Source organism: Gracilinanus agilis, chromosome 2, assembly GCF_016433145.1.
Source record: "Gracilinanus agilis isolate LMUSP501 chromosome 2, AgileGrace, whole genome shotgun sequence".
NCBI classification, from domain to species: domain Eukaryota; kingdom Metazoa; phylum Chordata; class Mammalia; order Didelphimorphia; family Didelphidae; genus Gracilinanus; species Gracilinanus agilis.
In genome coordinates, this window is record NC_058131.1 from 573,578,560 (window position 1) to 573,590,001 (window position 11,442).

Genomic DNA, 11,442 nt, shown 5'->3' on the forward strand with positions numbered 1-11,442 from the left:
AAAATGGAGGCGGCAAGTTTGAATGCTTACAAGCGCGTGGTCTAATAACTTTATCTATTAGCATGGCTTTAATTAAATTACTAATTTTTATATTTATACCAGCCTTTATCATTTTTCATATTTATAATTTGGCGAACCACATGGGAGTAATTCGAACTCTCAATTTTCTAGATAGCCTAAGAAGAAGCCATGCGGCTCTGGGACCCCGAGTCTCAGAAACAATCTTTTTCCTTGCCCAGTCCTCTCCCAGTTTTCCCCAGCCTAGAGGCTGTTTTATGGGGAAGAGAGACAATGGTTTTAATTGCCGCTGGGCTGCGAATTATTTTGCTCAATGCCCCGGGCCTGGTAGCCCTTGCTGGCACTGATGGACTGCCAGTGCCCAGCCAGTTTCGTCTCGTAGCTGATCTCCTGACTCTTGACTTGATCTCCATTCCTGCTGCGCCGAAAGCCTACAAGCCTGCCAGCGTTCCAGTCCCTGTGATCTCCGATCCTGATTGCTAATCCTGCTAGTTCCAGTCCCAGTGCTGCCGCTTCCAGAACCCCGAGCTCCAACATGGATGGCCCCCGGCTGCTGCCTTTGCCGAGATCTTGACCTCCAGAGACTGCTTCAGCTCTGTCACAAACGATTTGGGTATATTCCCCTTTCTCTCTACTTTCTTATAGGAGACATTCTAGCCCTCCATGTGTTTCTCTAAAGACCTAATTTAGGCAACCCCAACCCACACAAGCTCTACACGTGGGTATTTTCTATAAAATTGACTTTGTTTTTCTCTAGCCCCGAGCCCAACGACCTGACACCACGCGGACCTAGCGTTTACCTTTAATGGGGCCGAATGGCCTATTCAGACTTGCTTGTGATTAAGAACTGAACTCAGGGGAAGAAATTTTACCCCATACCTGCTCAGAACTTTGAGCAAAAACTGATTATAAAAAAAAAAAACCTTTCAGAACTGAATGACTTTTAAAGAGACTGTATCTTACTGTATTTTGCTAATTAGTTTTGTAAATTAATCTTGCTTATTTTGTTGATTTTCCTGTTACACTGAATCATTTTAAGTTAATGTAGTTTGTGGCTGCTAGATTAATTCTGTTATGATTTTATTGTAACTCCCAAATAATGAGAGAAATCTATTAGAACTGGTAAGAGGTTTTGACCAGCTTGTTGATCTGATACTACTGGATTTATAGAGCACATGTCTTTTAAAATTTATTCTGTCTTGGTAAAGAACCTTGAAAATTTCCATGCTTTGAATATTACCTTGTAATTTTACAAGAGGTATTTTTTAACTTTTACTTTAAATCCTTAAGAATTATTGTCTTAAAGGATAACGCTTTTATATATTTTATTATAAGAGATATTATTTAAATGGGTAGAAGCATTTCCTACCCAGGATTTTTTTTAAATACAGAGAGTCAAGGAGGTCCTGTATATTCTTTGCTATGGAAGCAATAACAGCATTTGCCAAGGGTTACAGATTGTAACAAATATATGATTTTGAACATCATTATTTATTGTTTTAAAATGTGCTATTGGAAATAATGGTACTCTATTTGAATGTGCATTGTGAATCTGCTATTTTGTAAAACCCACTTTCTCTCATAGAGAATCTCATTTTTGGGTAACATAACCCTTCTAGTTCTAAGCTATATGTATATTTTTGATTTTTTTTAAAACATTTTTCTAATGAGCAATTGATTTTTCCTTTTTTCTCATCTTGTACTGGAAGTACATATATAATCATTATTTATCCTTTTTCTGATTCTACAGCAACTACCTGAGCCTATAGGACTGTGAATTAAATGCCTCTCTGATTCCAGAAGGGAATATGAAAGCTGTTAATAGTGCTAAAGAAAGCACATGGTCAGAGACTTGACTGATTAAGATCTGCATAATTGCAGCAGTTCTATGCCAATACTTTAGGGCTTGGAAATTGGGGTTTGAGTCCTGGAGTCCCAGTCTTTTCTAAAACTTTAGAGGACGTGGGTCCCCTCGACTTAGATTCCTAGAAAGCACCTAAGATTGGTTATTTTATTTGGCTCAGTTCCCTAAAAAAGCTGATGATAAGTCAGATCAGGGAGAGACATTTTCCTTAAGTCCTGGCCCTGAATGGGTAATTGCAATTTGCTGAATTCACTTTAACTAGGCCTTCATTGAAAGGTCTAAGTTTATTTTCCCCAGATTTTTGCACATTTTACATTCCATTCACAAGTTAATTTTTTCTTCTTTTTTCTTGAATTTTATTCTTTGTATTTTGCCATCCTTAGCTGACCTGAGGTACCCTTTTTTAGAAAAAAGGTGTGTTTAAGATTTACCTCACGGGGATATCTGTTAAGTTTTTTAAAAATCGATAATGTAAAAATATATGTATATTTAACTCTTTTAGGAGTAATTTCATGGGGAATTGTATAAATCTTAGAAGAAAATGTATGTTTTGTAATCTATAATGTAAAGTTTAAATTCTTTTGAGAATAATTTCAGGATAAGGATCTTACCATCTCCCCAAAATCCAGACGACGAACTTGTTTTGGTGAAGACACCATGAAGATGTCTGAAAAGCCTTCACTGTACCATGAAGACCAAATTTTGAACTTTGGGGTGCAGTTGAATGAACTTTGGGGAGTTGAAATTGAGTTGTATGTATTGTTTTAATTGTATACTGTTATACCAATAGGGGACTGCCCCCAAATTGGTTTTTTGTCAATGCGGCTAATTTTAACCATTTGTTCATCTATTTCTTTTATCCCCAAATTCCTGAAAATTTTAGAAGTTGTTTATTTTTACAGGTCCAGCGAAGAAAAAGGACTAACCTTTTTTTTGCCGGACCTCACGGGGAATTGTAAAAGTGAAATTTGGAAAATGTATCAAACTACATTTCCCGTGGTCCAACGGGTTTCCGTTTCTGGTTCTTTGGGCGTGGGGAGGCCTACATCGACGCAGAGAGGAGTTTATAATCTCCTGGGTTAGGAGGGAGGCTCTCTCTCTTGGCTAGCAGACTCGGAGGAGGAGACAGGAGACAAAAATGGAGGCGGCAAGTTTGAATGCTTACAAGCGCATGGTCTAATAACTTTATCTATCAGCATGGCTTTAATTAAATTACTAATTTTTATATTTATACCAGCCTTTATCATTTTTAATATTTATAATAGGTGGAATAGTAGATAAAATACTGAACTTGGAGTTAGGAAGAAATCCTGCCTCAGACACTTAGTTGTTTTATGGCCATGAGCAAGTCGCTCAGTGTGGAGTTCCAAGTATGAACAAATCATGAAAGTAATAACGATGCATTTAATAGCTGACTCTTATGAGCAATGCGCTCATTTACCAGACTTATGGCTATATTTCTAATATTTCAAAAGATTGATCTGGATTCTTGTGCTGAATTGGAGTTCAAATCTTGTGGTATTCAAACCCCTCCCCACCTCTGCAGTCTGGAAGGCCCAAGAGCATTTTCTATAGCTTCTTTGTACTGATGGAGGCACTCAATTAGCATTCGTATGAGATATGAGATAGGGCCAGTGTACTGAAGGTGAATGAACTTCTGGTCTGGGCGTTGGCTACTGTTGTGAGGGTTATTTAGCAATTAATTTAGTATTAGTGTTGGACCTAGCAGGAAGGGCTGGAGGATTCCAAGATGGAATGAAGGAGCAGGAAGTGGGGCTTGTGCTCTGAGAGAGACTTCATTAGTGGTTGGGGACCTAACTGTTGCTAACCCTCAGAGTTAGGGAAAAACTGCATCCAGATTCCAGAGAGGTGGAGGCTTTCAGCAGCGGACAACAGACCTGCAGAGCAGCACCAAGTGGGGAAGTGGTTTGTGATCTGGTAGACAGCACTGCAGACTCACTCTCCCTACCTGGGTACCTTGGATCACCTTGGCTCTTGGCATCCTGTGACCATCCTTGGATTTACCATAAGACCCTAACTGAAAGCCATCCTCAGGCCCTTTAGCTGAGCTGAGCAAACCTGGCTGGAACCAGGTTTGGAGGAGCCTCCCTGTGACTTCAGTACTGCTTCCTTTGGGCCCTGCCTGGCTTAGGTCAATAGAATAGTGTAGTCAAGTCCTTCCCTTGTCCCTGTGGTTTGCCCTTAGGTTGTAAGTATAGAATCCCTTATTCCCATCCTTCATTATTATTTCCCTCAATTAAACTGTTATAAACTTTTACCTTCTGCCTGCTGGTTCCATAGACCCTGGCCTAAGTGGGCTGAGTGACTGTTGGGCCAACTGCCATTCCTGTGACAGTTAACAGCTTGGCTGTAAATCCTGGTCTCCTTATCCTGGTTGGTCCTGTCTCTCCTTCAACCCAGTGTGAACCCACAAACCATTTAGTTACATTTAATAATAATAGTTAACATCCCTGGTGCCCCACCATTGCACTACTCTATTGCCTTAGGGATCCGGTTCCTTTATTTTGTCATTGATTACCAATATGATGCTAATTTTTCTGCCAAGTCATCAATTTGATTAACTATACCACAACCCCTATTCTTTGAAACCTCAATAAAAATCCAGTCTACCAGACTGTCAAAAGGCTCTAACATCATCAGAGCTAGACCACACAGGCTTGGCATTATGCTGAAGAATCCTCTGTCTCTTTTCCTTCTCTATGCCTTCTCCACCTTAATCTTCAAACTCTTCAACCTATATTCCCACAATCCCCAGCTTCCCTTTCAGGTGGTCAACCCATGTAAGAATATTTTGTAACTGCTGGTCAGCTATAAGCAACCTATCAGCTTCAGTTTCTTCATCTATAAAATGGGTATATTAATGTTTTATAGGATTGGAATGAGGGTCAATAATATTTATAAAATGTTTTGCAAACTTTAAAGTGATATATAAATAAATGGTAGCCATTGGGGAATTAGAGCCAGAGAAGGAAATGGCAAACCACTCCAGTATCTTTGCCAAGAAAACCCCAAATGGGTTCCTGAAGAGTCAGATATGACTGAAACTACGGAACAGCAGCAACAACAAAGTGCCAAGCACTGGGGCATGCATATACATAAATATAATATAAGGTAAATTAAAGAAAATGCTCTAATCACTAAACATATAAGGGGTTAGGAAAAGTTTCATGGTGATACCCAGTCCAAACCTTGAAGGCAGAGAAATTTATGATGTGAAAAGAATGGCTATGACGGAAGCTGTGTTTTACTGGGACTCCCAGTGAGGAAACTCCCTTTCCCAAGGCAGATCACCAACTTCTTTGTAACTTTTAGATGCCTTGAGGCATTCACTGAAAGAGTAAGTCATGTCATATACCCCAGTAAGGGTCAGAGGTGAGACCTGATGTGAAACTGGGTCTTCTTGACTCAGAAAACAAAACAAGTAAGCTCAGAGATGGGTGTTATTCACATGTATCATCTAATGGCTTCCTATTTTTACGGCTTATTTTTGCTAAGTGAATACTAGTAGATTAAATTGTTTCTCTGGAGTTGAAGGCACACACATGCCATCAATGTGTAAATTAGCACATTTTAAAATTGTACCATCTTAAAAAAATCTAAAGTAAGATTTTGTGCTCTCTAAATAGAATGATAGGTAGTTTTCGAACCAGGACATCTGAAGTTCTAAATCCTTTATCTCTCTGAGCCTTACATCGTCCTCTGTAAAATGGAAAGATTGGACTAAATCTTTAAGGTCCTTCACAGCTTTAAAAATGTAGGATTGCATGATCCCATTCACAGACTGGAATTTGCTTTTAGCATATTTACTTACCATCATGAGCCCTTTCCAAGCTGCTATTTCTGATAGAGCCCATAAGCAGAGAAGGGCTCAGCAAAGAGATGAATTCACCACCACCCAGGAACATTTAAAAACACCCCCCCCCAAGATTCTTTATATCATTTTATAGATGAGGAAACTGAGGCAAGCAGAGTTAAATGACTTGCCCAGAGCCACGTAGCTACTAATTGTCTGCATCCAGATTTGAACTCATGAAAATGAGTCTCCAGGCCCAGTTCTTTATTCACTTCACCGCCTTGCTGCCCCCTAGAAAAATTTATACTACTTCCAAAATCTCCCAAATGATAGCTTGTGAGCCCCTAAACCAGATGAATATTTTGCTAATTGAACTAAGGACTATTCCTTTTGTTCTAAATAACTTCTATGTATTCATGGTTCAATGGGGATATGATTGGGGATGTTGGCTTTAAATGATCACTCTATTGCAAATATTAATAACATGGAAATAGGTTTAAAATACATTTAAAAGCCAGTGAAATTGCTTGTCAGCTCCAGGAGTGGGGAGGGAGAAAAGGAGAGAAAGAACATGAATTATAGAACCATGGAAAAATATTATAACTGAATTAATTAAACTTAAAAATTAAAAAACACCCTTCTATGTATTCAAATAGCCCCTCTCCCCCATTTACAGTCTTTCTGAATTTAAATAAAGACAATTTAAAATGATTTTATGTTTAAAAGGAAAACCAGCTTTAAAGTATAAATGAATGAGGGAGAAACAGCTTAACAAAAGGAAACCAAGATGTAGGATTTAAAACCTCTTCCCTTTCTCAGAGAAGGGGAAGGAGAAAAGGAAATGATCTACCAGCTGCTTGGGTTTCCAAGGGAAACACTAATCACGTCATTCCTCAGCAGGGTTCCCATTCACTGAGTGGAGTTCTGTGCCAAAGTCTCCCATCATTCATTGCTTTTCATAGTCCCCTTTCAAAGTGTCTTTCATCTCCCACTCCTCAGCTGCCCCTCCCCAGCTGTCACAGACACTCTTAACTTCTCTAGCCAACAGAACCCAGTCCAACCTACTTCAGACCAAATGATTCAGTACCTGGTTCTTTCTGGACTTTCTTTTTGAGATCTTGAAGTATGGACAGTCTTTTTTCAGTTAAGTCTGACTCTTTCATAGGGTTTTCTTGGTAAAGATACTGGAGAGGTTTGCCCTTTTCTTTTCCAGCTCATCTAACTGAAGAGGAAACTGAGGCAGAGTTAAGTGACTTGCCCAGGGTCACACAGCTAGGAAGTGTCTGAAGCCACATTTGAACTCAGGAAGATGAGTCTTCCTGATTCCAGTCCAGGCACACTAGCTACCTACTGTTGTACCCAAATTTTAATACCCAGATTCAGTCGTGGCTGAAGAAATCATACTGACAATGCAATACGCAAGAAGAGGCTCATTCTTTACTAGCAAATATGCTAGGGTCGCTAGGCAGAGAGGCACGCCTAAGCCAACCCCTTGGAATTCTTAGCCAAGGGTTTATATAGAAATGTTTGGGGAAGGTGGGTTGGTACATACATAATCATCAGGGTAGCGTCAGGGACAGGTGGTCAGGAAGCACCTGGCAAGGGGGGGTTTCAGGGTCAGGGGTCAGGAAGCATTTGGCAAACATTCATTAAGGAGGTAAACATCTCATCGGGGCTGTAAACATTCCTCAAGAAGGTAAATAAGATAGCTTCATGCTGGAAAATATTTTAGGCTTATTATAGGGGGAGATAAGGAAGACTGTGCTGGGAAACATTGGGGGCTGGGGGTAGCTTGCCCAGGCTAGAAATAGTTCAGTAGTCTGTCAGACTGATTTTTAAGTACAACACTACTTGCCCTGACATTGGACCACATTTCCCAAATCTTCACTTAGGGTGGTGATGACAAACCTATGACATGCGTGTCAGTTAGCCATTTTTGATGACACACGGCAGCATGCAGCCTCATACAGAGAATTATGGGGCTGCATGCTGAGGATGAAATATTTTGCTGTAGTGAGGTGTAGACACTTGTGCACTGTAGATGACAATTCTACCTATATTAAGTTACCTATTTTGGTATATTACAATTATATATTTTTGTTGTTTAAACTATAAATATCACGAAATTATAGTTTTTCTCAAAGTTACAGACCACCCAAGTTCTGCTCGGTTTTGGGGGGAATTTTGATACACCACGCTCAAAAGGTTGCCCATCACTACTTTGAACTCTGGACCTAGCCATGGGACAGCCTTCTGAACCCTATTGACATAAGCAATCTATTTTAAAGCTTGAAAGTCTCCTACCTCACTTCTTGCACATTTCCACTTTGAATCACAGCTGAGAGATGGCCACATTTAGCAATATTGATCTGTTACCAAATAGGGAACTGAGACAACTCATACATAAGGGGAAATGACCTGATTGAGACCCCAGTGACTCATTCATTTGCTCTGAGGTCAGAGAAGATATATAAACTCCATGGCCAGCAGGTCAAAACTTAAAAGAAACGAGAGCCACCCAAAGGATGGTTCAATACTCCCTCTTGAGGGACAATGCCAAGTTTTCTGCTTTCTCTCTCTGGGGGAAGGGATAAGAGCAGGGAGGAAAGGGGCAGCTAGGTGACTCAAAGGATAGAAAGTAAGGCCTAGAGACAAGAGGTCTTGGGTTCAAATTTGACCTCAGATACTTCCTAGTTGTGTGACTCTAGAGAAGTCACTTAATCCCCATTGTCTAGCCCTTACTGCTTTTCTGCCTTTGTACTAATATTCTATATTGTTTCTAAACACAGAAGGTAAGATTTAAAAAAAAAAGAGAGAGAGAGAGAGAGAGAGAGAGCAGGGAGGGAAGATCTGGAATATTCTCTTTCTCCTCACCAAAAAGGCAGTTCCAGTTCCTTCTTCAGGCCATAACAGGCAAATCAGTCTGACTAGGTCAGATTGAGGCAGTTACTCTGACTGAGGTCTACAGTTTACTCCAAATCTAATTATGCCCCACTTGTTCTCCTATTTCACAAAGAAACCAAATCTTATCTATTTGGCACAAAACATCCTGGAAAGAGGAAAAAGCAGTCAAATCTGCTAACTAATTTAACTGACTGTATCTTCTTCTGAACCAACCAATTCAAAGAGCCCCAGCTAACAATTTTAATTCCTGGGGAAAGCAAGCAAAATAAAATACTCCCTCATACCTACTTTGTAATTCATATAATCTGTCAAACATTTCTTCCATTTCTCACTGGCCATGAGAAAGAGAACGTAGAAATTAAAAGACAGAAAAAGGGACAAATTTGATCCCATTACCAAATTCTACCAACAGGTTAAGTACTGAGATATATATCTAATGAAAATTAGAAAAGATTCTAAAATGCAATCTAAGAAAAATTTATTCAGACAAAAAGCAATGGTTCTGAGTTGGGTACAGAAGTATAGAAGTGCAGCTTAACTTTCCTAGCTAGCCAAAAAACCATTAGTCTTGCTTTTTCAACCTTCCTCTCCCACCCATTAGCCAACCTATTTTTGCCTTTGAATGGTTTTCTACAGTCCAAGCCTACTTTTTTTACTCTTATTTAATATGGTGGGACTTTGCTTCTGATAAAGAAAGCCACTAGGGACTTTGCTTCTGATGTCACATTCAGCATACCATTCAGAAACCATTTCACAAACAGTTTTAGGTGAGGATTTGGGAACCATGTACTTGTCAAACCTTAATTAATATAGGTGTCTTAAGGGAAGCTTAGGGAGGTCACTAACTTTCCTTGCACCAAGGAAATTATTGCACCAAGGCTGAGACAGCTCAGGTGGTTGCCAAGAAGCTCCTCGAGGAAAATCATTCCTAGATTTGGGGTCATATAACGGGCCTGCCTTTGTGTCCAAAGTCAATCAGTCCCTGACTAAGTCCCTAGGGGTCAAGTGGAAATTCCACTGTGAATACAACCCCCAAAGTTGAGGCCAGGTGGAACGCATGAATCGGACCCTAAAAGAAACTTTGACTAAAATGGTCCTTGAGTCTGGCGGAGATTGGGTGAGGCTCCTACCCCTAGCTCTGTTTAAAGCTCGGAACACGTCAGCCTGTCTTATCCCTTTATGAGGTGTTGTATGGGTTCTTATCTCCCATCCTATCTTCCCTCCCCTCTCCTGACTACAGCCCCCCCACCATGCTCCGCCTTCCTTTAAGCCTGAGGACTGGGTCTGGGTCAGGAGACAGCAGAAGAGGGCATTCCAGCCCCGTTGGAAGGGGCAGTTTGTTGTTATTTTTGTAACCCTTCTGCCCTAAAGGTTGATGGATCGGCCCCTGGATCCCCTATTCCCACATCCGACCCGCAGACCCCCGACCCCAGCCGCATTGCCTGGACTGTCTGCAGCCGACCTGACAACCCCTTGAAGATCCGTCTGACCCGCAATGTTTCAGCCCCACCTTAGGCCCCTGCTTCCTTTCCACCTACTATTGACCTTAGCCGTGGGATATCAGCCCCACGGAGCCTCCTTTGCCCACCCTCATCAACCCTGGAAATGAACCCTCTATTCATTAGAAGGGGGAGAGCTCCAAACGACTGTCACCTCAGGCTCCCCAACCTTTTTCCTTCCTGGGTGTAAGATTATTGCCTACAATTGGGGATGTGACTATCAAGGGGCGACCGTAAAACGCAGCCCCGTGTGCATCACTACCTCTGCCCCGCGAGCCCCCAGCCTTCTGACCCCTCCTAGCTCCCCTGACCCCACCACTGCCCCTCAATTTAAAGACCCCTTGGAAGGCCCCTTGTGGCCGCTTCTTCAAGCCTCTTATATGGCCCTTAACAATTCCCAACCCAATTTGACCGAAAATTGCTGGCTTTGTTTGAGTGCTCGGCCCCCTTACTATGATGCTACAGCTTTAAACGCGTCCTATAATACCTCTGCCTCGGACCAACCGACTCCTTGTGACTGGGGGGACCGAAAGGTCGGCCTAATGTTGCAACCCATTACTGGTTGGGGCACCTGCATCGGGAACTCTTCCCTTATTGGAAAAAAAAAAAAAAAAAAAACCAGTGCCTTCCCCAAGTTGGGAGCCCCCCACCATCAGCACCAAATACTACATCCTCCCTGCAGGAGCAGGCGGTCCTGTTCTGTAACCGGTCTCACCCCTTGTGTCCTGTAATCTGCTTTAGCCACCCACTCGTATGGGGTCTGCCTGCTTGTCACTCTCCCCCCCCCCCCCCGGGGTGATTTATTATCCTGGGGATCGATTCTTGTCCCCGCCACACTCGGAGTCCCCCCGGGTTCGACAGGAACCCGTGATTGCCCTAACCCTGGCCACTATTCTTGGGGTGGCAGGAGCGGGCACAGGTATCTCCTCTCTAGCTCTCTAGCTGACATGGCAGCATTGCATCATGCTGTGAATACTGACCTTAGGAGGGTCGGGCAGTCTCTGGAAGCCCTGGAGAAGGCCCTGCCTTCCCTTTCAGAGGTAGTTCTGCAGAACAGGCGGGGCCTCGACTTCCTTTTCCTTACAGACGGGGGTCTCTGTGCTGCCCCTCGGCAGGAGTGTGGCTTCTATACAGATCGCACCGGCATAGTCAGAGAATCAGTGGCGGAACTTAAAAGGAGCCTCGACTCCAGGGGCCCAGCAGCTATTTCAGTCTCACCACACTCATCTCCACCCTTTTGGGACCCTCGGTGACTTTTGTTCTTCTGCTGACTTTTGGGCCCTGTATCCTTAACTGCTTGGTTCTGATCATTAAAGATCGTATCAACACGGTCCAGCTCATGG